We start from the raw sequence: 26,073 nt of genomic DNA on the forward strand, positions 1-26,073 counted from the left end.
GTTCATGACCTGTTCGAGAAGGCCAGGGGTAGTGCGCGGGAGATGGTGTTCTTATCCATCGACGCTGAGAAGGCGTTTGATAGGGTCTCCTGGCCTTTTTTGTTTCGGGTTTTGGACTCAGTTGGTTTGGGTCCGCGCATGCAGGACTGGATTCTTATCCTCTATACATGCCCTGTTGGTTGTATTAAGGTGAATGAGGGCTATTCTGATACTTTCTCACTAGCACGGGGAACGCGCCAGGGCTGCCTTCTCTCCCCGCTCCTCTTTGCTGTGACGGTGGAACCCTTGGCGCAGCGGGTGCGGGCGAATTGAGATATTAGGGGGGTTACTGTGCCAGGGGGGACTGTAAGTTGACCCTATTTGCGGATGATCTTCTTTTTATGGTGGAAGATCCCGAGGGTTCTTTGCCAGATATTTTGCGGGAGTTGGACGCTTTTGGTGTGGTGTCGGGGTTTCGCGTTAATGTTGGGAAATCCGAGCTTCTTATTATTAATCTGCCTCCGGATAGAGTGACTTTCCTTCGGGAAAGGTTTTCGTTTTGATGGGTTCAGCATTCTCTGCGGTATCTTGGGGTTTATTTTGGCCCGCCGGGAGTGGATATCTATGATCTTAATTTTCCCCCGCTCTTTCGTCGCATCCGGCAGGACTTGTCTAGTTGGAAGGATCACTTCTTTTCCTGGTTGGGTAGGGTGGAGATTGTTAAAATGATGATATTGCCTCGTCTCTTGTTTCTATTCCAGGTATTACCGATTTGGAGGAGGTGCAACGGCATATTTTTGATTTTATTTGGGCTGGACGGAGACCTCGAGTGAGACGGAAGGTTTTATATTTGGGTCGGTGTGACGGGGGCTTGTGGTCCCCAACGTGGTGAAGTATTTTCGGGCTGCTCAGTTATGGGCCCTTTTGGAATGGCAGGCGCAAGACCCGAAACCGTGGGTGGTGATTGAGCAAAGTCTTTCTGCCGGGGTGCCGTTGATGCACCGGCCTTGGGTACCTGGGAGAGCGAGGACCGCGGGGGTTCTGACCTCGGTGGACACTTCCTTACGGGTTTGGAATATGGCTCGGAGAGGCTTATTGTTGGGTAGGCGTCATTCTTGGTATACCCTGTTGTGTCATAATCCAGATTTTGTGCCTGGTCGGGGTGAGGGAGTGTTTGCTGGTTGGGAAACCCATGGATTGGTTTGTGTGGGACAATTGTGGGACCCGGTTTTGGGCCGCATACGGCCCTTCGTTGAGCTACAGAGCCACTATGATTTATGTGCTCGGGATTTGTTTCCTTATTTGCAAGTAGTTCATTATCTTCAGACCTCGGGTGTGCTGGGGGACTTGCAGGGTGGCAAGACTCCCTTTGAGTTGCTGTTGGGTCCTGTCCTCCAAAGGGGAGCTCTGTCTGCTATATATCGGTGTCTTAATATTCGGGGGGATGCGCCCCTATCCTATATGTTGGCTTGAGAGGGAGATTGGGAATCTGCTATTTCTCTGGATATTTGGGGGGGGGGGCATTTGGAGAGAAGTTTCTTCGGCGGGTATTGCGGCATTGTTGGTTGAAAATGGGTATAAGGTTCTTTTCCGTTGGTACTATACCCCTCAGGTTATGGCTCGCTGGCATGGGGTGGAGAGGGCTCTTTGCTGGAGGGGTTGTGGGGAGGTGGGTACCTACCTCATATGTGGTGGCAGTGTGGGAGGGTGAGTGGTTTTTGGGTCGAGGTTTTTACTCGGGTTTCTCGTATCCTTAATATACAGGTTCCGGTTGATTGGCGGCATGCCCTTTTGTATTGGCACCAATTGGATCTTGCCTGGGGAGATTCCATGTTTTGTAAGTTGGCTTTCACTGCAGCCCGATTGGCTTTGGCCTCCTTTTGGAATCAGGTGCATCCTCCCACGTGGCACATGGTGGAGCAGCGCTTGCTTACCTGGCAGCTTCTTTACCATCTGACGGCTATGCAGCATGGTAAACAGCATTGCTATGCTCGTATTTGGTGCCGCTTTCGGGACTCTGTAGGGGTTGGTTGTGGGGTTGGAATTGGGAGCTGAGCTTGGGGCTTGGAGGGGGGAATTGCGCTTGGGTGATCTTCTGCCTCTCATTGGGTTGGTTTTGGAGACCTTTTATCCTCTATTGTGGTGTGGGATTTGTGCTTCGTCCCTGGGGGGGGTGGGGGGGGATTTTGTTGTGTGTGGGTGGTATTATAGCTTGTATTTGTTTAGCTGTGGATATTGCACATGTTCAGTTTGCTGGTAGTGCCTTTGGCGCATACCGTGTGCTGTTTTGTGCTTCTTTTTGTTGTTGATGAATCTTTCTGTGTGTATTTCAATAAACGCTTTCATTTAAAAAAAAAAAAAATTTTGTTCAAAATATTTTTATTAATTTTATAGATAGGATAGTAACAATGGAAAAAGCTTCCGAGGAAGCCAAAAAGAAATGGAAGTAACAACTCCCGTCACATATATCGAATTACAGTAAGATAATATATCAGCAATAAAACATAGAAGCATCATACAATACAGTCTTCTTGCAGTAATAAGGAAATATAAAACCAGAGAAGTTGATAGTGTAGTGAATACTATACCATGATGGAGGTGAAGAAAGAATAGCCCAGATTGATGCAACGCAAAACCAGGTACTGTGGGTGCTGAAAGGGTCAGTGTTGAGTCTTGAGAAATCAGAATAATAGAATAAAACAATAAGAAACGCAAATGAATTAGTCAAGTAATTAAGTGATATTAATCAGGTAAGAGGTCTAATAATAAGTGTGTAGTCAAAGGTCTTAAGCACAATAATCTACTAATATCGACCATGTTTTATTATAAGTGGAAAGTGAATTAGAGCGTTCTGCCATATGTCGTTCATATTTGACATGGATACATACCGAATTCCACCATTGAGTGAAGCTGAGTTTTGTGAAGTCTTTCCAATTTTGCAAAATTAATTGAAGAGCCAAAAATATTATAAGGGTCAAAAGGCGATCATGATACATAGATAGAGGTGTGGACAGTGCCTTAGATCCCAGGAGTAACACGTCTAATGAGAAGGGATCATTAATAAGGAAAATTTTGGTAATCAGATTCCAAATTGGGGACCAAAAAACTTGTAAATGGGGGCAATCAAATATCATATGTCATAGGGAGCCTTCTGAGGATTTACAAGTCCAACATGAGCTATCCGAGGACCTTTTAACTTTGGCTGTTTTGGAAGGAGTCCAGAAGGCTCGATGATAGAGGAAAAGCGCTGATTGTTGATGAGAGGCAGAATGGAAAGATTTAGATATTCTGGACCACAGTGTCGTCCAAATACGATCCATTAGCGGAGATTGTAATACCGTGTCCCATTTAGTCATGGACACTGGGAATGCTGGGTAACATCTAGACTGTATAAATTTATACCATCTAGATGATTGGCCTTTGGAGGCTGTAAAGGAAAGAGCCATAGAATGTAAATCTGAGGTGATGTGAAGAGATGCAGGGGAGGGAAACCTCGCAGTAAGACAATGGTGTAGCTGTATCCATTTAAAATATTGGGAAGGGGGAATGTTAAATTTGGCCATAATATCAGAAAAGGTGATCCATTTGTCATCATTCAATAGATGTATAAAATTCCAAAGTCCGTGCTGTTGCCAAGTTTTCCATATGATCACTGCATTGTCTATTTTGAGTTTGGGATTATGACAGATTGGTGCAAACACTGAATCCGCCAATTTCTTGTCTGATAGGGAGTTAATATGATTGAACACCTGCTATGTACTCATTAAAATTGGGTTCTGTTTGGCCAACTGAGGCAGAGGAATAGCAGGAGCATGTTGCAAAATATAAGTATCTACTAAAGAGAATTCCAAAGATAGCCACATAAGGGTTGTATGAAGGGAACAACAATTCAGCCACATGGATCCCTGAGACATCAAAAATGCATAGTGATATTCTCGAAAGCTGGGAAAATTGACCCCACCCTGTTCCTTAGGACATTTCAATTTGCGGAGTGCAATCCGAGGTTGCTTGCCTTGCCATAAAAAGAAAGTAAGTAATTGTTCAATGCAGGAATAGATTGAATGGGGAAAAAGAAAGGGTAGCATACTGAGAATATAGTTGATTTTAGGAGTGATCATCATGCGTATTATAGAGAGTTTGCCCCACCAGGAAAGATTGAGGGGGGACCATCTAGTAGTGCATGAACGAATTATAGAGAAGATAAAATCAGAATTAAGTCATGAGGTGGATTCGAGAGAGGGCCCGAAATAAAGACCTAGATATTTAATTTTGGAGTGGGACCAAATGAAACCAAATTGGGAGGAATCAGATTGAACATCGATACAATTTAACGGTAATAGTTCCGATTTATTGACGTTTAGTTTGTATCCGGAAATGGCGGAGAAATGTCCTTTGTTCAAGGACAAAGACAAGGGATTCCGGAGTGATATAGAGAAGAACATCGTCAGCATACACCGAGAGTTTGATTGAAAAGTCACCAGAATGGAAGCCAGCAAGCTGAGAGTCATTTCTAATAGCTGTTAGAAGTGGTTCAAGGGCAAGATTGAAGAGTAAGGATGATAGGGGACATCCCTGTCTCGTGCCACAGGACTGAAAAAAGGGTCGCGAAAGATGTCCGTTGATCATAATACGTGTTGTTGGGTGAGAGTATAAAACTTTAATCATAGATAAAAAAGCATCGGGAAAGCCATACCAACAAAGAACATAAAAGAGATAGGGCCATTCGAGACGATCGAAGGTCTTTTCGGCATCGAGGGCATTAAAAGTCTATCTGAATGAGACATGGAGTAGAGGTCTGAACGGGGATCGCGGGGATCCCGCGGGATCCCCCCCGGCCCACGGGACACCCACGGGGATGCCCCCTGGCCCATGGGACTCCCATGGGGATGAAAACAGGCCTACCTAAATTCTGGCGATGCAGGCATGCAATTTAAATACAAGTCCGGCGTCGCAGCAGAAACAGCGATGCTGAGCAGTGAGCTCAGCACATACACAGCTGAAAGCCTTGCTTGCTGATTGGTCCAGCGGCACTGCGGGGCGAGATCAGCAAGCAAGGCTCTCAGCTGTGTACGTGCTGAGCTCACTGCTCAGCAGGGCTGTTTCCGCCGCGACGCCGGACTTAATCTAATCTAATCTAATCCTTAGGTTTGTATACCACATCATCTCCACGTTCGTAGAGCTCGGCGCGGTTTACAGTAGAAGAAATAGGAAGGAACTACAACAGAGGGTTAGAGGTAGAAGTGTGAAGAAAATTTAGAGGACTTGGGATGCCAAGATAAAAGAGTTTCCTTGATTCCTAATTTGGAGGGAGACTTACATTTTTTGAGAAAAGCCAGGTTTTCAGATGCTTGCGGAAGATTTGGAGAGAGCTCAAGTTCCGAAGAGGGGAGGTAAGGTTGTTCCAGAGCTCAGTGATTTTGAAGTGGAGGGAGGTCCCTAGCTTTCCTTTGTGGGAAATGCCTTTTTGTGAGGGGAAGGATAGTTTTAATTTGTGGGAGGATCTGGTGGTATTAGGGTTTGAGGAATTCCAAGAAAGAGGGATAAAGGGAGGGAGGATACCGTGTAGGATTTTGAAAGCTAAACAGGCGCATTTATAGTGGACCCTGGCGATTATCGGAAGCCAGTGGAGCTTGGCCAGGAGCGGGGAGACATGGTCAAATTTGCTTTTAGCGAAGATGAGCTTGGCCGCGGCATTCTGAATCCGTTGGAGTTTGTGGAGGTTTTTCTTGGTTAGGCGTAGCCCTTTCAGGACCAAGGGACATATTTGTCCCATAACTTTAAAATCCTATAAATTTTGATTGGGATAGTCTACAGTTCTAAATTTGATATGTACGGATTCCATATGATACTGCCTTTATGTAAACAAACTGGTTCCGACATTCATTCATTAGCGTCGTTGCCAGATTGACGAGAAGATTCACTTGCCACACTGTCCATAAGCCAGAAGTGTGATTTTTTAAATAAAAATAATGATATTTCACAAAAAAAAATCAATTTTTTGGCATCTGCAAGCCCTTTTTACCATAAAAATGTCGTCAAAACCACAAAAATTGGCCTACGATCCTTATGGTCCTGAAAGGGTTAAGTAGATAGAGTTGCAATAGTCCAATCTGGAGAGGATGATGGATTGGACAAGGAGGGTAAAATGTTTTTGATGGAAGCAGGATCTAACTTTCCTCAACATGTGAAGGTTGAAAAAGCATTTTTTTAACCAAGGATTGGAGGTGGTCATTAAAGGACAATGTGGAATCAATAATGACGCCCAAGACCTTGCTTGAGAACTCAAGTTGCAGAGAGGAGCCAGAGGGTAGTGGGAAGGAGGTGGGTAGGTGGTCTAGTTTTGGGCCAAGCCAAAGGAGTCTTGTTTTGGACTCATTCAATTTAATTTGCGCAGTGTGGGCTCAGGATTGTAGGTTCATTATACAAGAGGATATGTTCTTAGCCAGGTCGGTGAGGTTCGAGTCAGTCTCGAGGAGGACGAGGATGTCGTCTGCATAAGTGTAAATTGTTTCAAGGGGGGATAGGTGGAGGAATTTCAGGGAGGACATATAGATATTGAAAAGGATAGGGGATAATGGAGAGCCTTGTGGGACTCCACAATTCAGTTTCCAGGGGGAGGATGAGGTGCCATTCATGTGAACAATGTAAGAACGAGAGCGGAGGAATTTCGAGAACCAATCTAGGACTGTGGAGTTGATGCCTAGCTCGCAGAGTTGATAAACAAGTATATCATGGTGGACAACGTCGAAAGCAGCGGAAAGGTCAAATTGTAGGAGGACGGCAAACTTGTTTCGAGAGTGGAGTTGTTGAACCCTTGAAATCAGGGAAGACAGTAGGGATTCGGTGCTGAAGTTAGGACGAAAGCCATATTGATAGGGTAGAAGAATAGAGAATCTCTCTAAGTATGATGAGAGTTGGGTAGAAATGATGGATTCTAGCATCTTTGGTCGGGCCATTTCTGGGGAGAAATGGCCCGACTGAAGGGCGGAGTTTATGAGATTGGTGATAGAAGAGATAGCCTGAGCGGGAATGGGTCCAAGGAGCAATTACAGGATTTCAGTTTGAGGCGGAGATTCAGGATCAGGGATTCAGATACGGGCTCAAAGGTAGTCCAGGATCTGTCAGCTGGGATAGGGTTGGAGCCCATTAGGGTGGGAGTGGGATCGGTGGGCACTAGGGAATTGTAGGAGACTGAAGGAGGGAAGGAGCATCTCAAGGAATAAACCTTATCGTTGAAGAATTTTGCTAGAACATCGGCTGAGGGAGAGGAGGGGAGCACGGTGGAGTCTCTTTTGGAGGTTAGGGGGCGTCAGATGTTGAATAGTGTACTGCTTTGATTGTTGGACCTGGAGATTTTGTCACCATAGAAGTTCTTTCTTGATTTTTTTAGCACTGTATTGTACAGCTTGATATTGACTCTCCAGGACTGTCTGTCTATGGGACATTTTGATTTTTTCCATATGCGCTCCAGAGTTCGACATTTCTGTTTTAGCTCTCTATGATAAGGGAGGTACCAAGGGGCCTTGCGGGGGTAGGAGATGGATTTAGTGGAAAGAGGGGCGAGGGAAAGATAGGTGGATTTGGAAAGAGCGACCCAGTTATGCGAAATGGTACCTGAATCTACAGGCTTAGGGGCAGAGGAGAATAGATTGAGAAATTTGAACCAGAACAGGTCGCTTGTGATTTTTTTGCGGAAGGTAATGGGGTTGGAAGTGCGAGGTGAAGCCCCAAGGTGCGACATAAAGATGGGGAGACAGAAAGTCCCTAGGAAGTGGTCAGACCAGGGGATATGTTCCCAGCGAGTGTCGTCAACTGACGTTTTGTGAGCTGTAAGGTCGAGGAAGCTAATGAGGTCTAGTGTGTGCCCCTTTTCGTGAGTTGGGGATGGTGCAGGGGGGTTGGAGGCCAAAGGAGGTGAGGAAACTAATAAGTTCAATCGTATCCTTGCTGGTGATGTCGCCTAGGTGGAGATTGATGTCTACAATGATCAATAACCTTTGGAACTTGAGGAAGGCGTTTGTTTTAGTCTCAAGGACGAGTTCAGAGGAGTTGATCCAAGGGGTAGGTGGGCGGTATAGGAGCAGGATGCCCAGTAGGTGAGGATGAAGTTCATCGTTGACGGAAGCAAGCATGTATTCTAGTGAGGTGTGGCAACCCCTTTCGAGGAGCTGAACATCGAAAAAGGATTTCTAGAGGATTGACAGGCCACCTCCTTTACGGTTAGATCTAGGTGAAAAGAGACCTTGGTAGCCATGGGAGCAGAGTTCATTTTGTGTAAATAGGTCATCTTTTTTAATCCATGATTCCGTAATGCATAGGAAACCAGGGTCAGAATCTTCAAGTAGGTATTTCAGAATTTGAATCTTGTTGCAAGCGGATCTTGCGTTGCAATAAAGTGTTGGGACTGAGGTGAGTGAGTCAGAGGCAAGGTTGGGGAGATTGGCAGGGGAGACAAACTTTAAAGAAGCATGGTTGATTCTTTGGGGTTTTTTTTTGGGAGGATGTGGTCTGGTGCGAATCAACGTGGGGACTTTAAGGCCAGGGCAGATATTATTGGTATTCGCGGAATAGAGAAGATCGGGAGAAGGGGGTATTATGCAGAGGGTGGTGTTAAGGGTAAAGCAAAGTAGGAGGAGAAAGGGCCATGAGGGTGGCTTCATGGTGAGAGATTGGTGAGCCTTTGGTGAGCTTTTGGGTTGTGAAAATATATATATATATTTTTTTTGTATCTATTTATTATAGTTGGGGTTTTTTTGTGGGAAAATTAGCCCTTGGCAAGCTTTTGGGTAGTATATATATATATTTTTTTTTTTTTTTGGGGGGGGGAACAGCTAGGCAACTTGGTATCTAAACAGGAAGAGGATCTAGACAACTAGGTAGAGAGAGGACTAGACATACTTAGCATTCCGGGAAGGAACTGGTAAAAGGTAAAGGTAAAAGGAGGGAGGAGGGACAAGATGGTGGAAACTTCCTCCTTCCTCTGCCTAGAAAGTTGCTGGGCCTAAAGAAGACTCCGATGCTGGGGTGGGCAAAGTCAGCCCGAAACAGAACCTGCACAGGCAGGAGGCTTTCGGCGATCCCCGATGGCTGGTGGAAGCAGGGGCTCTGAAGAGTAAAAGTAGAGCCCTCCTGCTAGATCGGCATCTGGCGAAGAAAGAAGCCGCTGGTTTCCTGCAGGCTCGGAAGGGGGGCGGAGCAGTGCTCCCACGCACCTCTCCGCTTGGGGCCGGAGGAGAAAAGAAGATGTCCGTCGCTGCTGGAGCTCTCCTTTGAAGCCACTGGTCTCCTGCAGGCTCAGGAGGGGGGCGGAGCAATGCTCCCACACTCCTCTCCGCTTGGGGCCGGAGGAGAAAAAAGTTTCCCGACGCTGGTAGGGCTCTCTCTCGAAGTTGCTGGTTTCCTGCAGGCTTGGGAGGGAGGCGGAGCAGTGCTCCCACGCTCCTCTCCACCTGCATCGCCAGAATTTAGGTAGGCCTGTTTCATCCCTGTGGGAGTCCCGTGCTCTATGGCTGCAGGTCTCCTTACTCTGGGGCACCAGACCTCCCTCATACAAAGGCCGGGAATGCAGAGTTGGTTCCGTTCTCGGTAGGGGATGCCTCGGTAGGCTGGATTTGTCACGGCACCGGCTCACTGCTCAGCCACTGGGAACCCAGATTCGGTCCTGTTCTGGGTGGAGGACACTTGTGGGGTGGGGAGGGGAGGGGAGGGAGGGGGCTTGTTTGCGCCATCATGCAGGCTCACCACTCTGCTGGCAAAAGCACAGTCTGTCCCATTCTAGGGGGAGAAAACCTAGCAGGGACCTGGCTGCATCACAATACTGGCTTCTAGAAAGCACAATGGATTAGGGGGGGGTCCCTAATGGTGTGTGGCACCTAATGGTGTATGGCACCATTTGGACCCATGTAGACTTGCACGGCCATTCTGATGCTGACCTGAGGTCCCTTTCCATCCAGCATAGAAACATAGAACCATAGAAGATGACGGCAGAAAAGGGCCACAGCCCATCAAGTCTGCCCACTCCAACAACCCTACCCCCTTGAATTTACCCCCGTAGAGATCCCACATGTGTATCCCATTTCCTTTTAAAATCCTTCACGCTGCTGGCCTGAATCACCTGAGGTGGAAGTTCATTCCAACGATCGACCACCCTTTCGGTGAAGAAGAACTTCCTGGTGTCGCCATGAAATTTCCCACCCCTGATTTTCAGCGGATGGCCTCTTGTGGCAGAGGGACCTTTAAAAAAGAAGATATCATCCTCCACCTCAATACGGCCGGTGATATATTTAAACATCTCTATCATGTCTCCTCTCTCTCTACGTTCTTCAAGTGAATATAGCTGCAATTTATTCAGCCTTTCTTCATACGGGAGGTCTTTGAGTCCCGAGACCATTTTGGTGGCCATTCTTTGAACTGACTAAACTCTCAGCACATCCTTTTGGTAATGTGGCCTCCAGAATTGTACACAATACTTCAGATGAGGCCTCACCATGGATCTGTACAATGGCATTATAACTTCGGGCTTCCGGCTGATAAAACTTCTTCGGATGCAACCCATCATTTGTCTTGCCTTTGATGAAGCCTTCTCCACTTGATTGGCAGTCTTCATGTCTTCGCTAATGATCACCCCCAAATCACGTTCCGCCTTGGTCCTAACTAAGGTTTCACCATTTAGTGTGTAAGTTTTGCATGGATTCCTGCTGCCGAGGTGCATGACCTTACATTTTCTAGCATTGAAGTTTAGCTGCTAAGTCGAGGACCAATGTTCCAATAGAAGTAGGTCCTGCGTCATACTGTCTGGTAAAGTGTTCTCACTTAAAATGTTGCATAGTTTGGCGTCATCGGCGAATAATGTGATTTTACCCTGAAGCCCCTGAGTCAGATCTCCCACAAATATGTTGAAGAGGATCTGGCCCAAGACCGAGCCCTGAGGCACTCCACTGATCACCTCCGACGTTTTTGAAGGGGCACCATTTACCACCACTCTCTGAAGTCTACTGTTTAGCCAATCACCGACCCATGTAGTTAACGTCTCTCCCAGTCCCATTGATTTCATCTTGTTCAATAGTCTGCGGTGCGGAACGCTATCAAAAGCTTTACTAAAGTCCAAGTAAACGACGTCCAGGGACTCACCCACATCCAGTTTCCTTGTTATCCAGTCAAAGAAACTAATCAGATTGGATTGGCAGGACCTGCCTCTGGTAAATCCATGTTGGCGGGGATCCCGTAGATTCTTCTCGTCTAGGATTGTATCTAATTTATGCTTAATTAGTGTTTCCATGAGTTTACTCACTATGGATGTGAGACTCACCGGTCTGTAATTCTCAGCCTCTGTCCTGCAGCCCTTTTTGTGGAGTGGGATTACATTGGCTGTTTTCCAGTCCAAGGGGACTTTTCCCGCCTTCAAGGAAAGATTGAAGAGCACAGACAATGGCTCTGCCAGGACATCACACAGCTCTCTAAGCACCCTGGGGTGTAGATTGTCCGGTCCCATGGCTTTGTTCACTTTGAGTCTTGATAGTTCGCAGTAGACGCTGCTGGGTGTAAACTCGAAATTCCAGAACGGGTCATCTGAGCTATGCCTTGCTTGCAACTGTGGACCGGACCCTGGCGCCTCGCAGGTAAAGACTGAGCAGAAGTATTCGTTTAGTAGTTCGGCTTTATCGGAATCTGATTCTGCATAAGTCCCGTCTGCTTTCCTAAGGCGTACTATCCCATTTGTGTTTCTTTTCCTATCACTGATGTACCTGAAGAAGGATTTATTCCTTTTCTTAATGTCCTTTGCTAGATTCTCTTCTATCCGAAGCTTGGCCTCTCTGACTGCCGTTTTGACAGCTTTGGACTTGGCCAGATAGTCTTCTTTTACTGCTCCTCTTCCTGAATGTTTGTAGGAAACAAATGCTTTTTTTGTTTTTCTTAACGAGGTCCGAGATTTCTGTAGTGAACCACTGGGGTCTGTTATTCCTCCGTCGTTTGCTTGTTGTTTTTATATAGCGATTTATTGCTTCATGTAGGGTAGATTTCAGGTTTGCCCACATAGCCTCTACATTATTGGTTTCGGCATGGTTTTGCAGTGCCCGATGGACAAAGTCTCCCATGCGTTTGAAGTCAGTGCCACGAAAATTTAGGACCTTTGTTGTTGTGGTCGATCTGGAGAAACCCTTCCGAAGGTTGAACCAAACCATGTTATGGTCGCTGGAGGCCAGCGTATCACCTACCGAAACTTCTGATACGCTGTCTCCGTTGGTGAGTACCAGGTCTAGTAACGCCTGGTCCCTAGTGGGCTCCAATACCAATTGTTTGAGCTGTGCACCCTTTATGGAGGTTAACAACCTTCTACTGCCGCTAGTTTGTGCGGTAAGTGCATTCCAATCTGTATCGGGCCCTCTCTTTCTCCTTTCCATCCAGAATCTGCCCCTCCCCCTCTTTCCATCTAGCATCTGCCCCTCTGTCTCATGCTTCTGCCCAGCATCTGATCTGTCTCCTCTCTTCCTCCTTTCTGCCCCTTCTGTCATCCCATCCATCATCCACCCTTCTTTCTCCCCCTTCCATCCAGCATCTGCCCATCTTTCCCCCCTTTCAGCCCAGCATCTGCTTCATTTCTCTTTCTCCCCCTTCTATTCAGCGTCTGCCCCATCTTTCTCTTTCCTCCCTTCCATCCGTATCCTCCCCCTCTCCTCCTTTCCATTCAATGTCTTCCTCCCCTCTCCTTTTCTTTACATCCATCATATGTCTTTTTCTCTCTCCCAAGGCATTCCAGGAATTTCCAGCTTGTCTCATCTTTCCCCTTTCATCCAGTGTGTCTGATCCCTCCTCCTTTCTATCTACACTCTGTCTCCTCTCACCTCCTACATCCAGTATCTACCCCCTCCCAGCTGACACCTCAGTAGCCGCCAGACTGATGCAAAGCCTTCCCTCTGATGTCAGCTCTGACTTCGGGGGAAGACTTCTGGGTTGGCTACATATGGCGTGCTGCAGGCTGCCTCCAACCCCTGCTGTTATCTGGACTCGAATGAAGAGGTGGAAAAAGTGCATTTTTGGATACAGAAGTCATGAACTGGGGAGAGAGGATGGGAGGGAAAGAGATGCTGAGGTGGGGGAGGGAATAGAAAGGGAGAATTGGGTGTGGGTGTGTCAGTGAGCGGGAAAGAGAGATAGTTGTGTACACACAGCAAATGGAAGAAAGAGGAGAATTTTTGGTTGTAGGGAGAGAGGTACAGAATATGATAGGGAAGAAAAAGATGAGAGTGAGAAATGTGGCAAGGGAACAATGGGACAGATTGAAAGGGATGCAAGAGGGAGGAATGTTGGATAGTGGTGAAGGGAATGGAGGGAGAGATGTGGCATGGTGCTGGAGAGGGGTGATAGAAGGAGAAATGTTGGGCATGGGGATGGTGGGCAGGCACGAAAGATGAAAAAGAGATAAATGCTGGACCATGGTAGGGGGAACCAATGGACAGCAACAGAAGAATTTACAGAAGATGGGAAAGCGGAAAAAAGAAACTGGGACCAACTTTATGGAAAAATAAGTCTCCAGACAACAAAGGTAAAAAACGAAATTTATTGACTAAAATATGTTAGCTGTGGGAAATGTATATAACAGATGTCTTTGTATTGTATTCTAAAGAAAAGGAAATGCATTTCTGGTTTTATTTCTACAGTGTTGAAGTACTTGCTGACCCTTGCTGTGACTGGTGGGGACCTCCAAGCACCGCCAGCAGAGGACCTCCTCTAGAGACTGCCAGAACTCCCCTCCACCAAGCACAGCAGTTGCTGGCAACATCCATGAGCCACTAAGGTGCCAGCATCTGTGACTCAGGGACGCTACTGCTGCCTGCCAAGCTTGGCAAAACTGCAAAGGAAGTCCTCAGCTGACAGCTTGGGGGTTCTCATCAGCTGAGTATTTATATTTTATATTTACATTAGAGGTTCTGGTAGAAACCCATTTACAAAGTATGTATTCTTCCCAATTAATATTTCCAAATTAATAAAGTCTCTTTGCTTATTTGTAAATAGGTCTCTATCAGAGCCTTTAATTCAGTAGCATAATTAAATAAAATAACTATTTCTGAAGTTTATAGGGACGGAGAGGATTCCTCACGGGGACAGGTGGGGACGGAGGGGATTCCTCACAGGGATGGGTGGGGACGGAGGGATTCCTCACGGGGACGGGTGGGATTCCTCACGGGGACGGGTGGGATTCCTCACGGGGATGGGCGGGGACTGGTGGGGACGGGATTTCTGTCCCCGCGCAACTCTCTAACATGGAGTGGTGGATAATATGAGACAATAGTAGGGTGTTATTGGAAGAGTAGCGATTATTTAGAAAACCAGATTGGTCCGGAGAGATAAGAAGAGGGAGTACAGATTGCAGGTGGGAAGTGATAATCTTGGCAAAAATTTTAGCATCAACATTAATTAGTGAAATGGGGCGGTAATTTTTGACATCTTGGGAGTCTTTACCTGGTTTAGGGAAAACAATAAGGGTAGCTTCTGTAAAAGAGCCCTTAGAATGACCTTGATTACATAAAGAGTGGAAGAAAGATAACATGTGAGTTAGAGTGGGTAGAAAGGCCTTCTAGAATTCTATTGTAAAGCCATCCGGACCCGGAGATTTGTTTGGAGCCATGGAGTTAATGGCATCCGTGAGTTCTTGGGAAGTGAAGGAAGAGGTAAGCGGAAGAGTATCTGTAGATGAGAGAGAGGGATGAGGGAAAGACAAAAAGGAGTTGAGATTAGGAGTAGAGGAAGCGATTTCAGAAGAATATAGTTCTTGATAGAAATTATAGAAGGCAGAGGAGATGGCTGAAGGATCTATGGTAAGTTGTCCTGTGGGATCCTTAATAGATGATATTAAAATGATAATCTTATAACCATCACCGAGTTTTATATTTTTTACTTATTTTTTTTTTTTTTTTAAACAGCTATTATTACCCACCTTTTGTTTTTCACTTTTATGTTTTTTCTTCTCTTCTATCAAAAACTGTAACTACTCCCCCACTTAACCACACATGTCTTGTATGTTTTACCCACATATTAATTTAAAATTAGGTTTACAATCAGTTTGTAAAGTGTGTTATATTTTAACTAACAACAAACTTGTTTTTTATCTCACTATTAATATTGTACTTGTTTCATTTATTAATACATGTTATTTCGTTGTACATCGCCTAGCAATTTATATAGGCGATTCATCAAGAATAAATAAACTTGAAACTTGATATGATGGCCTTATCTTGGAATTTTTAAAAATAATTCGCAAGCAAATGACTGGGTTTATTATTGTCTGTGTAATAAGAAGCAGCCTGGATGAAAACAGATTTGGCAGCAGATGAACTCAAAATAGAGTTGTATTGGAATCTAAGGTTGCACAAGTTAGTCAAGGCTGGAATATCAGTAATATCTGAGATATGATTAGCTTCCGCTTCACGAATGCGGGTTTTGAGATCTCGTTGGGTTTGTTTCCTAGAGGAGTGGAGTCGAGCAGTGAACTGAATTATTGTCCCACATATGAAAGCTTTGAAGGTGTCCCAGGTGACAATCCAATAGGTGTGTGTGGGGATGTTGAATTGAAAAAATTCTTGGATAGCAGCAGTAATGCATTCTGAGAATTGGGTTTCAGCGAGGAGTGAGGAATTAAACTGCCATTGCTTACTGCGAGGTGTAAAGGAGAAGGAGGTGCAAGTCAGGACAATAGCAGCATGATCGGAAACTGTAATGGAGTGAATGTCAGAAGTGGTGATGTGTGGCAAGAGAGATGAGCTAGCAAGAAAATAATCGATCCTGGAATAGGTCGAGTGAGGAGCTGAAAAGAACGTATATTGATCATGGTCTGTATGTTGAAGTCTCCAGGGATCTGCTAAATGAAGCTGGGAAATAATATCCCGTAATGCATACCAGGACTTTGGTTTCTTGTATGAGGCATGAGAGGGAAGGGGTAAAACGCGGACCTCACGGACCTGACAGACCTCGCAGATATAAACCCGTACCGCCTTAAAAATCTGAGGTCCGTGTCAGTCCGTGTCCCTGCCGCTTGTAGTTTCTGTCGCTGACAGACCTTGATGAGATTTGAACGCTGATGGATCCGTCTCAGCATAGGGAGGGAAAAGTGTTAGGATCCATCAGCGCTAAAAATCTCTTCCAGGTCTGTTAGAGCCAGAGAGTAGTGCTGGAGTTTGGAGACTTCTTTTCCACAATGCACGTCCAAAACCTATGTCCCCGCTCTCTTGGCTTCTGCTCTGCCGCTCCAGCACTAGTCTCTGGCTCTAACAGACCTGGAAGAGATTTTTAGCGCTGACGGATCCTAACACTTTTCCCTCCCTATGCTGAGACGGATCCGTCAGTGCAAAAATCTCATCAAGGTCTGTCAGCTACAGCAATTACAAACGCCATGGACACGGACCGACACGGACCTCAGATTTTTAAGGCCGTACGGGTTTAGATCCGCGAGGTCTGTCAGGTCCATGAGGTCCGTGTTTTACCCCTTCCCGGCATGAGATTTCCTGCCTTTAGATGGATCCAAAATAAGGTTGAAATCACCTCCAATGATGATGGGAGTGTCAGGGTCCTGTAAGATATGATTAGCCAAATTATGAAAAAATTCAGGGGAATCCAGATTTGGTGCGTAGATATTAATAATACGCAATGTACGATTGGATATAGAAAGTTTAGTACTAACCCATAAGTATCATGAGAGCTGGATAAGATAGAAATGGATGGATGATGTTTAATTAAAGTAATGACACCATTTTTTCCATTCAAAGCAGGGGAACATAAAGGAGTACAAAAACCTTGTTTAAGAAACTTCATTGATCCAGAATCATTAAGATGGGTCTCCTGAAGTAGGATAATATCTGCTTTAAGATCATCAATATAAGATAATAATGTGATTAAAAAGCGCAAAATACTAAGACCTTTGACATTTAGAGATGTTTTATAGATAATGACATAGTAAATGTGGAATTATGTTTTGCGTAGTGATTGAAGTACCTGTAAGTTGAGGACTCAAAAATTATAGATATAACCATGCTAGAAAAAGCAAAAGCTGTATGCATCTTGAAAAGACAAGGCAATTACCGTGACATGATTCTCTCTCTTTGTTTTTGTCCTGCTCTGATGACTACTATTTATCGTTCTCTCTTCTCTTCATGTCTTTTTGCCATATGTGCTGGTCCTTTCTACCTTTCTTTCAGCCATTCTTATTTACTGCCATGTGCCTTTGCTCTCTGACGGATCATGCACTTTCAGCCATATTGTTCTTCTATCTATACCCATATTCTAATTCTTTCTTCTTTTTCTCTATGAGCCGCTCCTTATTGCTAGATGCCTCGTTTCACCAATACTTATTTGCAATGTTATTATCATACAGCGTACTCCTCTGTTGTATTTAATGGTCATTAGACATGCTTCACAGTGCTGTTGACTCACTAGTTTAGCATGGCTGCTTTCACTTAGCCATTGTGGTATAAAATGCATGGTAAGCTTTAGCACTTGAACTGCTTGATTATGCATTTTACTTTTATTTTCCCCTTCTTAACTCTTTTCATATGTAAGCTACTATTATATATTGTCACTCCATCGTATTCCCAGCCTAAACCACAGCACTGCAAAGCATAATTTTTTTATTTCACTAACTAGTATATCATGCTACACTATTTGTGTCTGGCCACCTTCTATATATTTTCCTTTCCTTCTCATTTTTGCGCAGATAATTATTACCTTATGCCTCTCTTATGCACTTTCATAAAATGTTATTCTAACAGCATGCTCCTTAGTGTTCTAGGCATTAGATATGCCTCATTGCTCTAATGAGGGAAGGGGTAAAACGCGGACCTCACGGACCTGACGGACCTCGCGGATCTAAACCCGTACGGCCTTAAAAATCTGAGGTCCGTGTCGGTCCGTGTACCTGACGCTTGTAGTTTCTGTCGCTTACAGACCTTGATTGAGATTTGAGCGCTGACGGATCCGTCTCAGCATAGGGAGGGAAAAGTGTTAGGATCCGTCAGCGCTAAAAATCTCTTTGAGATCTGTCAGAGGCAGAGACTCGTGCTGGACTTTGGAGACTTTTTTTCCATAATGCACGTCCAAAACCTATGTCCCCACTCTCTTGGCTTCTGCTCTGCTGCTCCAGCACGAGTCTCTGGCTCTGACGGACCTCGAAGAGATTTTTAGCGCTGACGGATCCTAACACTTTTCCCTCCCTATGCTGAGACGGATCCGTCAGCGCTCAAATCTCAATCAAGGTCTGTCAGCGACAGAAACTACAAGCGTCAGGTACACGGACCGACACGGACCTCAGATTTTTAAGGCCGTACGGGTTTAGATCCGCGAGGTCCGTCAGGTCCGTGAGGTCCGCGTTTTACCCCTTCCCCTCTAATGACTCACTTGTTTAGACTGGTTGTTGTCAATTAGCCATTGTTGGCTCAGATGTTTCACTTTAACTACAGCACTTGAACTTTTTGACCCTGATATTTGCTATAGTCAATTGAGCATGCAGCAAGAGCTACTATTTGCACAATCTTGTTTAGCTGGTTGCTGAGTTTGATTTTCAATCGGCGATAATAGCACCGTTAGCGTTGCATATGTTAAATTTATCCAAAAATTTGGCTGATCCGGCTTTTGCTGTTTCTTTAGATGCAGAGAAAGCTTTTAATAGGGTTGAATGGAGTTCTATGTATCAAGCTCTAGATTGGTTTCATGCTCGCACTTGTTCTCATTGTTGGGTTTTATACAAATGATTAAAACATTTATACAAATGATTTATACAAATGATTAAAACATTGTATAGCTTCCCTGTTGCAAGATTAAACATTAATAATACGTTATCTGAGCGTTTTCAGTTGCAGAGGGGAGTTAGACAAGGTTGTCCTATATCTCCGTTGCTATTTGATATTGTATTAGAACCCTTATTGTTAGCTATTCAACAAGCAAAGGGGATATTAGGTATTCCTTATTCTGATATGGAATATAAGATTTCAGCATATGCAGATGATATTCTGCTTTATTTGAGAAATCCAGAGACTACCATTCCATGTTTGTTGGAATAAAAAGCCCAAGAGCTTGTCTCGACGGGCGACTTTAACGCGGAGCTGGGTGGCCCGCTGAGTCGCCCGTGGGCTAGGAAGTCTAGGGGTGGGGTCGGTAGGTCATAAGGCAGCAGGAACTTCGTCTGGGGAGGTCGTTTAGTTGAGGGATCGACCTGCAATTGGTCCGTCGCGGCCGAAGAGGATTGTGGGTGGGAAGGGTTAAAAGAGGGGCTCTCGGAGGACCCTAACGGTTTTAGGTCCTCCGAGGCAGCCTTTAGGGGAGCCGTGTGAGGGTTTAGAGGCCAACCTACTAGTTGCTGCGGCGGTTTTGCAGCGTCCTCGTGCTTGTTGCTGGCAGCGTGCATGGGTTGGTGTTGGCTGTAGCATGGCGCACGCACCTCGCACCGCCGCCGTGGATCCAGCGGAGCTGTCCTTGTTAGCCGGCGACTCCTTCGATGAGGGTGATCCTGCCTCGGTGAGTGCAGCTGCTGGCAGGGGTCGGATGTTGCCTCCTCGGCACTCCCGTTCGGCTGCCCAAACAGCGATAGCGCTGGAGGTGGTGGGGGAGGTGCCTGCAGCAGGAGATGGTGCAGGTTCGACCTGCAGGGGCAGAAGCAGGCTGCCTGTAGTGCGGGGACGGGGTAGAGCTCTGTCGGGGAGGGGAGTCTGTTGAGGAGGAGTGTGTGGCGCAGTGGTTGGATCTACAGCCTCAGCACCCTGGGGTTGTGAGTTCAAACCCTGTGCTGCTCCTTGTGACCCTGGGCAAGTCACTTAATCCTCCATAGTCCCAGGTACGTTAGATAGTACGTTAGGTAGTGAGCCCACTGGGACAGAGAGGGAAAATGCTTGAGTACCTGATTGTAAAAAACCGCTTAGATAACCTTGATAGGCGGTATATAAAATCTTAATAAACTTGAAACTTGAAATTTGAGGGCTTCGGTTGGAGCCTTGCCTGCAGCTGAGGTTACTCTGGTGGTGCCTCAGGATGCTGGGGTGGTGGCTCAAGTACAGGGGGAGGACCAGCGGGGATTGGGGACTTCTTATCCCAATGGGACTGGGGAATCAGGGTGTGGGTTACCGGACGCTTCCATTCGCCCTTCGACTTCTGGTGCGGGTAGCGGACCGCCAGGGGGTACGGCGGGCTGGTGGTCTCCTTGGGGATCGTGGGGTTCTCCTTGGGGGATGGGCCTTTGGGCTTCGGTCTCCCCTCCTTTTCTGGGAGTTGTTCCGCCAGCTCCCTGGGGTCTGGGTGTTGCTGGGGGGGGTCAGGGGGTTTTGGGGGTAGGGGTCCATAGTGGGGGTGCTGGTTCCGCAGGGCTAACTTACCCTCATGCTGTACAGGTTGCTGGCCCCTGTCCGGATTTCTTCCCACAGGATGCCGCCACTGGATGTGTCGGTGTGGCTGGGACTTCTGCTGCTGGACCGGCTCGTGACGGACGGGATGGAGCCACGCGGAAGGGTGTCGAGGAGACTGACCAGACCAGACAGCGTCCTGCTATGGTGGTTGCTGCAGATGGCGCCGCTTTGAGTGCAGTTGGAAGCGGACGCGGACCAGGAGGTGACCGGACTGAGGGTAACATGGCCCTAGGGGCTGGGGTTGATGTCTGGGGGAAGCAGGGGAAGAAGAAGGGGAAGGATAGAAAGAGCCGTGGGGGCAGGGATTCTTCTTCATCCTCTTCCTCTTCTTTAACATCCTCTTCCTCTTCTCTGTCGTCTTCCTCTTCTGGGTCACATCGGCGGGCGGCGAGTGGGGGACCGATGCAGGAAGGTGACGACCGGGGGGCTCCTGCGCTAGTGGCGCTGTCGGAGTTATGGGAGAAGGTCCCACGGTCCCTGCAGCGTAAAATTAGGAGGCGTACGTGTGTCGACATTTTTAAACTCCTGGAAGGTCGGGTTCACAGAAGGAAGAAGAAGAGTAAGAAAGAGGGAGGGAAACCTAAGGTGGGTGCGGTTTCGCGCAATGTTCTCAACTGGACGCGCGCGTTCTTATGGTTAGCCAGTGTCTGGGGGAGGGAGCGACCCCAGGATTATGGCCTTCTGCTGGCGTATGCTGACTCCATTTTGGATGCGTGTCAGCGCTTCGGGGGTTGGGCGTGGCTGAATTATGATGAGGCGTTCCGTGACAAGATGGAGGAGAACCGGCACATGTCCTGGGGCACGCAGGACATTAATCTCTGGCTCACCCATATGGCGAAGCCGGGAGGTTCGGGTCAGGGTACTTCGGGTAAGCCGGGCTCGCAGGCCGCAGGGGGTGCATTCCTTTTGTCCGCCCGGAGGTTCGGGGCCGGGGGTGGTCCGGGCCTTTGCTGGCAGTTTAATAAATCGGTCTGCTCCTTTACTGACTGTCGCTTTCGTCACGCCTGTTCCCTGTGCGGTCAGGGTCACTCGGCTCTCAGGTGCCCCAAGAAGGGAGCTGGGTTGCCTTCTGCCCCGGCTAAGTGAGGCTGGGACCCGTGGGTTGCCCACCCCGGTTTCGGTGGGCGCCATGCGTCCGTGGCTCGCTCAGTATGGCGATTTGCAGGCAGCAGATGTTTTGTTGGGGGGGGTTTAGTGAGGGTTTTGTGATACCTTATGTGCCGCCCTTGGATAATGTCCAGGCTTCCAACGCTTCCTCTGTTTCTCAGCTTCGGGTGGAGGTTCGGAGGAAGTTGGCCGAGGAACTCGAGCAGGAGCGGATTGCGGGGCCTTTTCGTGAACACTCGTTTCCAGTGATGGTGTTGTCTCCCCTAGTGATTATACCTAAGAAAGAGCCTGGCAAATATTGTTTGATTCACAACTTGTCCAGGCCAGCGGGGCATTCGGTGAATGACAACATTCCGCGTGATCTATGTTCGGTGCGTTACGCGTCCTTTGACAGTGCCCTCTGTCTCATTCGTCGAGTAGGCCCTGGGGCTTTGTTGGCGAAAGTTGACATTGAATCTGCTTTTCGGTTGTTGCCGGTTCATCCGTCCTCGTATCCATTGTTAGGGTTTCGGTTTGAGGGTGCCTTTTATTTTGATCATTGTCTGCCAATGGGGTATTCGATATCCTGCACTTTTTTTAATTGTTCAATTCCTTTTTGCACTGGGTCACGGTTTGGCGTGCCGGAAGGGACTCGGTGGTTCACTACCTGGATGATTTTCTTTTTGTCGGGGGGCAGATTCTGGCGATTGGGGGCTCTTGAAGGCCACTTTTGAGGCCATGGCCGCGGAATTTGGGGTACCATTGTCGGCTGATAAGTCCGAGGGTCTCACATTCTTGGGGATTGAGATCGACTCAGTGGCAATGGTTACTCGGCTTCCGCAGGGTAAGGTGCGGCAGTTTTTGGATTTGCTCTCACTGGTGCGGGGTACTCGCAAGCCTACTCTGCGGGTTGTTCAGTCTCTGTTGGGGTCACTTAACTTTGCCTGTCGTGTCTTGCCTATGGGTCGCCCCTTTTCTCGTAGATTGGCGGTGGCGACGGCGGGTGTCCGAGATCACAGACACTTCATGCGGATTTCAGCTGGGATTCACGCTGATATGCAGATGTGGTCCCTTTTTCTCGAACGCTTCAATGGATCGCTCCCAATTCAACAGCCAGAAGTTTCTAATTTGGATCTTGAGCTGCAATCGGACGCAGCGGGTGGTGCAGGTTTCAGTCTCTATTTCCAGGGCGATTGGTGCACAGCGGCTTGGCCAGAGTCTTGGCGGCATGCAGGGCTTACCCGTAATGTCACTCTTCTGGAGCTTTTTCCGTTGCTGGTGGCTTGTGAGTTGTGGCCGGATAGGTTATGGAATAGGCGAGTCGTGTTTTGGTGTGGCAACATGGGCGTGGTTGAGGTGGTCAATAGGCAGGCTGCAAAATGTTTACAGGTGACTGCGTTGATGCGTGAGCTCATCGTGTGCTGTTTGTGTCTTAACTTGTTCATTCGGGCGCGTCACGTTCCTGGGGTTCAGAACAGACTTGCTGATGCTCTTTCTCATTTCCACTTTTTGCAGTTTCGGCAGCTGGCGCCGGCAGCAAAGATGGTGGGATCACCGATGCAGGAGCATTTGTGGAGCCTGGTGGAGAAAAGATCTGGTGCTTATTGCAACGTTCCGTAGCTCCGTCTACGTGGACCCAGTACAATCGAGGTTTTGTTACGGTGTCCGGATTTCTTCAGTGTCGGGGTTGGCCTCCTGGACCCATATCTGAGATCTTGCTAGCGGACTTCCTAGCAACAGCTCAGCTTCGGGGTTGTTCCCAGAGCGCGGGCGGCGGGGCATTTGGCGGGCTTTGCGTTCTTTTGTAAGGCCTTTGGTTGGACGTGCCCTTCGTCAGGGTTTTTGCCGCGCCGGATGTTGGCGGCCTGGGGGCGGGTGGCTCCGCGGCTGCTGGACTCCCAACTGCCAATTACCCATGCGCTGTTGGTCAGTCTTGTCTGTGTTTTACCAAGGGTGACGAGTTCTAGTTTTGAGGCGTGCTTGTTTCGGGCAGCTTTCTCCTTGTCCTTCTTTGGAATGCTGCAAGTGGGCGAGCTGCTTGTCCATCCGTCGGATGTGCGGGGTCTGCGGGGCCTGCTGCATAGTCAGGTGTGTATCGCTGGGAACACGTTGCGATTGTTCATTGCTCGGTCTAAGTTGGACCAGCTGGGCAGGGGGCGCACGTTGATCCTGCATCAGGTGGATGGTTGTACGTCATGCCCCGTTCATTCTATGGATGCCTATATGGCGGTCCGTCCTCAATCTGCCTTGGCATTGTTGGTGCATGAGAATGGCGCTCTTCTCTCGCGTTATCAGTTCCTGGTGGTGTTGCATCTAGCCCTGGGTCTGTGCGGTGAGGAGCCAGCACGTTACGGCACTCATTACTTTCGCATCGGGGCGGCTACCAGTGCGTTTGCGGCAGGGGTTCCTGAGGCGGTCATTCGACAACTCGGTCATTGGTCGTTGGATGCTTATCGTGGTTATATACGTCCATCGGGTTCTGATCGTGGTGATTCTCGGTCGGGTGGGTTGGATTAGTGGGGAGTTCTGGAGTGAGTGTCTGTCCTGGGCAGTGGAAGGGACGGGGTTTCCTGTATAGGGATTGTTTCTGTGGTGGGGGACTGGGTGGAGGTCACTGCATGGCTCCCTCCTTACTAACATTCCGGTTTTTGTGGTCTGTGACTTACTTGCGGGGTTTTGCTTTGCAGGTGCCGTGCAGCGGGTCCTATCTGTTTGGATTATCGGGCACTCCTTTGTACATTGGGCGGGGGAGCGTGCTGTTGTCCGGCCAGGCGGTCGGCACCTGGGCCTTGGGCATCTCGGAGTGTTCGTCTCTTGGTGGGGACAGAGGGGCATGCGCTGGCATCAGTTGCTACCTCTTATGGAGAATCTTCGGCGGCGTCCTCGTCGTCCAGACCTGTTGCTACTTTACCTGGGTGACAATGATGTCGATGCCCTTAGCGGCAAACATCTCATTGACATGATCATTTGTGATTTGGTTGGTTCCCTGGGGCGCGGCTGGTTTGGTCCAGGGGGTGGACCAGGGGGCTAGCTAAGGTTAATCGCCAGGTGGGACGATGGGTGGTGGCTCGGGGTGGTATGCATTTAGACACGACTGGGTGGATGTGTCTTGTTCAGGGTTATACTACAGGGATCGGGTACATCTTTCAGATATTGGTTGGGATCTGTTGTTGGACGACTTCGCCTCCTGTTGCGAGCGTGTGTTGGTTCCCTAGCCGCAGCTTTGTTTCTTGGGGGGGGGGCCTGTAACTGGTTACAGGCCTGTTGCGGTATCCCGAGTTACTGGCTACTGGGCTCAACAAGGGGTGAGCGGTGGGCCGGCTGGGAACTGTGCCTGGTGGGTCGGATGACCCTGGATAATGGGGCATGTGAGGGACATGCCACCCCTCGGACCCTTGCTTAGATGGCGGGGTCGGGGGCCAGTTACATCTGTTAAGGTAGCTCGGGATCAGGGTCACAATGGTGATACCATTGTTCTGGGTAATTGGTTAATGTGTTATTTATGGCTGTTAATTTATATATATTTAATTATGTTAAATGTTATATGAATATGTTTATTGTTCAATAAACAGGGCTGCGGCCAGGTTCTACCAACTAAAGAGTATTTGTCTCTTTGGGAAGGGTGAGAGGTATGTCGGGTGGGAGGTAGATTGTTTGGGGAAGCGGGTCACTCCAGGTTCCGTTGTTATTGATTGATAAATTTGGTAAATTTTCAGGTTACAAAATTAATTGGAGTAAGTCAGAAATTTTACCTTTAAATGTGTATTGTTCTAAAGAATTATTTGATTCTTTTCCATTCATATGGAAAGAAGATGGATTAAAATATTTAGGTATTCAAATTAAAAATACTATTGAAGACACAATGAAAGAAAATGAAAAAATTTTATTGAAAAGAGTTACAGAGTTGTGTGAGCAATGGAATCCTTTACATCTTTCTTGGTGGGGGAGAGTTCAAACTATTAAAATGATGATTTTGCCTGTGGTTTATTATCAAATGAGTATGATACCAATTTTTTTTTCAATTTTTATAGGTATCATCAAGCCTATATTTTACATCAGGGTATGTATTGGATCCTCCCAGAACTCATTGATAATGCCCCGATTGGTTGTATTTAGAATGGCGCCTCTTGTTTCCTTTGAATTTAGTTCATGTGCCAAGTATTAATATGCCTAGGAAATATAAGGAGAACAAAATTTTAATGGATAAATGGAAAACATTGAGATATATTAGCAATTTAACACCTATTCCAATTAATAAATCAACTAATCAATCCTTATGGATAAACTCCAAGATTAAAATAGGCGGATATCAAGTCATTTGGAAGAACTGGATTATTGCAGGTATTCGAACTCTGAATGATGTTATTTCAGATGGTAAACTGCTTGAATTTTCACAATTGCAACATAGATTTGGTCTTAATAAATCACAAAGTTTTTTAAGTGGTTGCAGTTGAAGCAGGCTATTCAGGTGGGGTTCCCTGAATGGAAGAATCTTAACAATCAATATAGTCTGGAGTTCCTTTGCTTCCAAGAAGACTTCCTAGGACATCAAGCCGCATTGTGGTATAAATTATTATCTGGATACTTGAATAAAAAACCAAAATGTGGTCTTAGAGACATTTGGAGC

This window comes from Geotrypetes seraphini, chromosome 9 (genome assembly GCF_902459505.1).
Source record: "Geotrypetes seraphini chromosome 9, aGeoSer1.1, whole genome shotgun sequence".
In the NCBI taxonomy this organism is placed as follows: domain Eukaryota; kingdom Metazoa; phylum Chordata; class Amphibia; order Gymnophiona; family Dermophiidae; genus Geotrypetes; species Geotrypetes seraphini.